The sequence below is a fragment of the Crocuta crocuta genome, unplaced genomic scaffold (assembly GCF_008692635.1).
Source record: "Crocuta crocuta isolate KB4526 unplaced genomic scaffold, BGI_CrCroc_1.0 scaffold27, whole genome shotgun sequence".
NCBI classification, from domain to species: domain Eukaryota; kingdom Metazoa; phylum Chordata; class Mammalia; order Carnivora; family Hyaenidae; genus Crocuta; species Crocuta crocuta.
The window spans coordinates 3,931,261-3,937,260 of record NW_027532250.1 but is presented as its reverse complement, the minus strand read 5'-3'; positions in this window follow the sequence as shown (position 1 = coordinate 3,937,260).

Genomic DNA, 6,000 nt, shown 5'->3' with positions numbered 1-6,000 from the left:
GTTTAAATTAGCAAAATAATTTCTTAAACATATTTACAGATTAAATGAATGCTACTTCTTATAGCAACCATGTTTTATAAGATTTGTGCTCATCATGTTAAGATTGAATTTATAGAAATTTTTCAAAATTGTAGTTAACTATTTATTTATTTTTAAAATTTTTAATGTTTTATTTATTTATTTATTTCTGAGAGAGAGAGTGAAAGAGAGAGAGGGAGAGTGTGAGCAGGGGAGGGGCAGAGAGAGAGGGAGACACAGAATCTGAAACAGGCTCCAGGCTCTGAGCTGTCAGCACAGAGCCCTATGTGTGCCTTGAACCCATGAACCATGAGATCATGACCTGAGCCGAAGTCAGATGCTTAACCGACTGAGCCACCCAGACGCCCCTGTAGTTAACTATTTAATCCCTCAGAGAGCTTCTTATTCCTTCTCAGAGATTTAGGACAATAATGTCGAGAGCCTATTTCAATTTAAATTCTTTGCTTCTGATGATTGAGCTCCTGCGATTAGCAGAATATGAGAATTATCTAGCCTTCTTCACTGAAAAGGGTAATAGTGTATTCCTGTCTTGAAAAAGAAGTTTCCTGGGGCACCTGGATGGCTCAATAGGTTAAGCATCTGACTTCAGCTGAGGTCATGGTCTCACTGGATTAGAGTTCGAGTCCCACGTCAGGCTCTGTGCTGACAGTTCAGAGCCTGGAGCCTGTTTCAGATCCTGTGTCTCCCTCTCTCTCTGCCCCTCCCTACTTGCATTCTGTCTGTCTGTTTCTCTCTCAAAAATAAGTAAATATTAAAAAATTATAAAAAGGAAAATTTCCCTGTGGTAGGGTACTCTCCCTAAGGAAAGGAAAAAACAACAACCAACCAACCAACCAACCAAAAACAAAACAAAACAAAACAAAAAAACCCCTCAAGACAACCTGGCTATACACATACGTGACAACATCCCTCATGACCTTGTAACATGAGATTGCTTAATCAGACTATGTGTTTGTGTGTTACCATATATGGGAGACAAAGAACTAAAAAATGTATGAAAAAACTACGCCATGTGATGTTCGGGGCTCAGTTTCTCAGGTGCAGTGCCAGCACGAACAAAGTTGCTTCCTGGAAAGAACAGCCTCGGTGTCATGACTCTGTGTGAGAATCTTGCTACATCCCAGATATCATTAAAGTAACAGATAATCATTAAAAGAAATGTAAGAAAGTGAAAGTACAAATAAGAAACCATAATTGGATTTCATGTCACCACCCAATGATGACTGCTAAGAACAGTTGTGTATTTCTTCCTGTATGCTCTGTCTATGGTTCTAATTAGAATCACAATGTCTTCACTTTATAGTTTGCATCAGGTTTAACTATATCTTGCGTTACTGCATATTGATTACCTTCATACTAATTTCTACTTGAATAAACATGAATCCATATTCACTTTTTAAAATTTAGACAATATAGAAAAGTATAAAGATGGAAGTTAAATATTATATTTAATTCCTGATACCTCAATATCAAGTCACCTTTACATATTGACATTTTTACACATTTCATTCCTATATGTTTTTAAGTGTATCTATCTGTATCTATATAGATACGATTTTTAAAAACAAAACTGGAATTGTAAATTCGCATCTGGTCTATTTTTCCACGTTTCCCTCTGCCGTTACTTTTCAGGATGGGCTTTGTGATAGGTGCATATTGTGTTGAGTGTTCGATGGGCCACTTAAACTGGTCTCTTTTGCCAAACCCTTATGAGTGGTTGAAATGCTTCATTTTTATAAGTACCACTTTCCTAAGCACTTTTGTGTAGTCTATTTCTGCTTTCAGACCTATGTTCTCAGCATAGGTGGCCGGAAGTAGAATTATTCCTAAATAATAAAAATGCCTATTCATTTTATTTAACTGTTGTCCACACGTCTCAGCATTCACGTCTCTTCTAGTGGCAGTGAACGAGCGAGGGGCACGGGCTGCTTTTTATTCCTCCTCGTTGGCCTCAGTGCCTGCCAAGTATTTTGCTCAGGGAAAGACCCCAGAAGCATTAGTAGTTGAAACACTGATTCTCATGACACCTTTGATCTCGCCCTTTGCTCATCAGCAAAGCAGAGCCAGGTTTCTTGCCAAGACTCGTCATGATGCCTCTGAGGCTTCCTCGGCATCAGACAGTGGCCGCCTCTTCTCACCAGCATCCCTTCTCTCTTCTTCCACCGGTTTCCATTTCCTTGTGGGAGCCCTCCCAGCTGACTAGCTTTCGTGCCTGTGGTTTGTGCTGGTTCAGGAAGGTGCTGGCTTCAGCTGACGGCTCTTCATTTTGCTTTTCCATCTCCTGATAACCTCAGCTGAATTTACAATGGCAAAGGAGTAACTTTCTTGTAAAAGAAACCTCTCTTTGGGGTTCTTTGTGTTGAACAACAGAACTCCCTATAGGTTAGATACAGCACAGGAATTTGAAAAAGGACATTGAAATGTGCACAGACCCTTTGTGAGGTGCCCAGGCATCCACAGTGGAGGCAAAATGGCCGGGGATGCCATTGAGATGACCTTGCCATGCTGCTCTCGCTGTCTGGAGTGGACTCTCCTGGGCACCTGGGACCTGCCTCCATTGCTCTTCCCTCATTGGTCACCGGTCTGCCACTGGTGAATCTGACCCAGTTCTTGGCTGGACCCAGATCACAGGCCTGCATTGGAGCTTGGAGGATGCTAAGAAATTGAGTTCTGATTTCCAGAATGGAGGAGTGACACTCATGGCTTGGAAGTGTCGTTAAATATGGAGAAGAGTATTCAGAAGATAGTAGATGCCCATTCCAGCACGAAACAGATCCTTTTTATGAGAGGCATCTATGTAAAGAGGCTGCTTGGCCCGACGCTGGGTGTAAACGAGGTTCTTGTGGAATGAATCACACCAGGGAATTTATATTTTAATTTGAAGATATGTTGTGACTGTTACTTACAACAAGTTCTGACTCGTTTCTTAATATCAAAATTGCTACAAGTATGTACCTTCGAAATAAACAGGCTAGTGAATGGTCTATCTCATAAAGGCCTAAACCCGATGCATCCATTTAAGGGCTCTGGAAAATGCTTTGCTTTTTGCCAGGTAAAAATTAAGGTAAGAGTCCAAACTAGTGAGAGATGAGTATATTTTGTCTCAAAGAGAGAGTTCCTTGATTTTGTGTATTCCTGCGTTGCAGAGCGAAGAGAAAACAGGGACAGTGCCGAAGGAGTTGTAAAGAGAAATAAAATGTCAGATCCTGGAGTCACAGCGCCACCTGGTGAAGAAGGGCAGGATTGCGTAGGCAGTGAGTCCACATGATCACAGGATCACTACGGAACTAGATCACCAGGTCACTAGATCGATCACCCGGTACTAGATCCAGGGTGCACACACACAAAAAGTGAATGGAGATATGCCACGGACTCTTGTACAGTATTGCTGAATGAATTCCTCAACGGCTATATTGTTTTACATATTACTGTATTAATCCCTAATCGCACACTCATTCATTCATGAATTTATTTATTCTTTAACTAATGCTTGTCAATCACCTACTTCCCCTGTTGGTGCTGTGATTACACAGGTGAAGAAACAGACATGGTCTGTTCCCCTTGGTGCCCTGAGTATAACAGGAGAGACACATTTCAAAAGAGAATGTTTTAGAGAGGCTTATAATAGTGTTTGAAAGGGGGGTGCTGCTCTTTCTGGGTGGTGGATGTGTTCAAGAAAGACTTCTTGATGGAGCGACACAGAGGCTGTGTTGAGGATTTAGCCAGCTGAGAAACAGGAGAAGGGCGTCTTGAGTAGCAAGATAAGCAGGTGAAAAGGCCCTGAGGTAGAGGGGAGCACCTATCACTCACAAATGGAGACCCAAGAAAATGTAGCATATTGAGGGAAAAGATAGTATGAAATAATGTCAGAGATAGAGGCTAGGCCTTGGTAATAAATCTAAATTATATCCTAAGTGCAATGGGAAGGCAGAGAGGGTCGTGCAGAATCGTTTAAAAAATTACTGAAACATTTATAAATCCACACTACTTTATATTACTGATCATATAGTAAGAATATTTAAAACAAGTACCAGAGAGAGAGAGGGTACGGCATATACAGTGGTAGCTTAGAAAAGCATCAAATTGTGTAGTAAGTGGAGACTTTAAAGATGGAGCAGGTTGATGAGAAACAAGGAAGACTTTAGGGGATGGATTAAATCTTAATTTAGATTTAAAGGCACCACTGAGGTCAAGAGTCCTGAAAAAGTTCTGATGATCATGGACAAGTATAGGATGGAGGTGAGAAGGGGAAATACTAATCAGACAGCATGGGGATGAAATATTTCAGTAAGAGTATTCCCAACTTGCATAAGCTTTTGACCTCGGTAAAACCTAGGGACTTTTGAAAAAAATTTCATTTAGGAGGAAAGTTTGGTCTTAAGAATATTCCATAATATGTCCATATGGGGAGGCTTACTGGTGGTCACAGTGAGAGGGTGGCTTCTGCTCTCCATCTGCCTGGTAGACATGAAGGTTTGAGTGAAGGTTTCAACAACAGGAGACTTCCCATTTATTATTTTTAAAAAATGTCTATTTATTTATTTTTGAGAGAGAGAGCGAGCACAAGCAGGGAAGGGGGAGAGAGAAAGAGAGGGAGACAGAATCTGAAGCAGTTTCTGAGCGGAGCTGTTGGGGCTCAACCTCACAAACTGTGAGCTCATGACCTGAGCTGAAGTCGGAGACTTAACTGACTGAGCCACCCAGGTGCCCCAGGAGACTCTCCATTAAAAAAATATCCAATTTCTGGCTTTTTGTAAAATGGGGAACTGTGCACTGAGTTCCCCATTCCTTTCTGGCCACAGTTAGCTGGAGGTGAGGAGTTGCATCGGGTGGCCAATCGGATGGGGCACAGTCCCTCCCTAACAAGCCTCATGCATTTGCGTGTCCTGCCTTAGACCTCTGATTGGGCTGTTCCCCACTATCTGCAAGGGCGGCTGGGGGGGGGGGTGGCTTCTGCTCTCCAGCATCATCTTTCTGCCTTCTCCCCCTCCCCCTTCAGATCTTTTCTTCTGTTTCTTTAAGTACACCATGATTGCCTACCTTTATTCGATATTGCAGGTTCTCTTCACTCTCCCTCCCCCCACACTGGGACAAGGGTCAAGCAGATGAGGGTCCCAGAGGTGGACGTGTAAGGAAGCACTCAGGTGCACCCCTGGGCCCGGTCTTGCCTCCCTTCTTGCCTGTTGCCTCCCCACCCCCACCCCGCCCCTTGGATCAAATCTCAGCTGAAACATAATTTCTCAAAGACTATCCCAGAGTAGAGATTTAATTTATTTAAGATCTGCTGCCACAGCAAGTGAAACTGGTTTTCACTTTAAGTCAGAGAATTTTAAATTTTTAAAATATATTTTTGAGAGAGTGTGAACAAGAGTGGGGCAAAGGGAAAGTAGGAGACACAGAATCTGAAACAGGATGAACTTTTAAAATATATTTTTTGTAAATTTAAAAAATAGAGTCTATCATAAAAATTAAGAAAATAATAGTTCTGTGTGTATTTTGGCAAAGCATTGCCAAGGTTGCCTTGAATGGCTGCACTACCATGACCCTTGGGCGCCCCCTGCAGGCCTGGAACTAATTACCAGTGAAAACAGAGTTGGCCCCTTGTTGCCCCTTACCCCTCAAGCAAGGCCCACCTGAACAGGTAATCCCACCAAGATTTCCTTTTAAAGTCTCGGAACCAGAGCTTGTTGCGGATGGTGCAGGTTTGGGAGGGCGTTCGTGCACGTTCTGCTATGACATGAGTCCATTATTGCTTTGTGACCGAATCTTAATCTGGGACATGTGTGGGCAATTTTGTAGGTTACATGTCAACTCAAATAGACGGGTAGACGGGGGTTCTTCCCCTTCAATTTTCCAACCAACATACTTACTATTTCTTGTATCTTTGTCCTGAAGTTTTCACCCTGGTAGTTATACAGTCTTTTATTATTATTTTAAGCTTTCCTTCTTTCTTTATATATT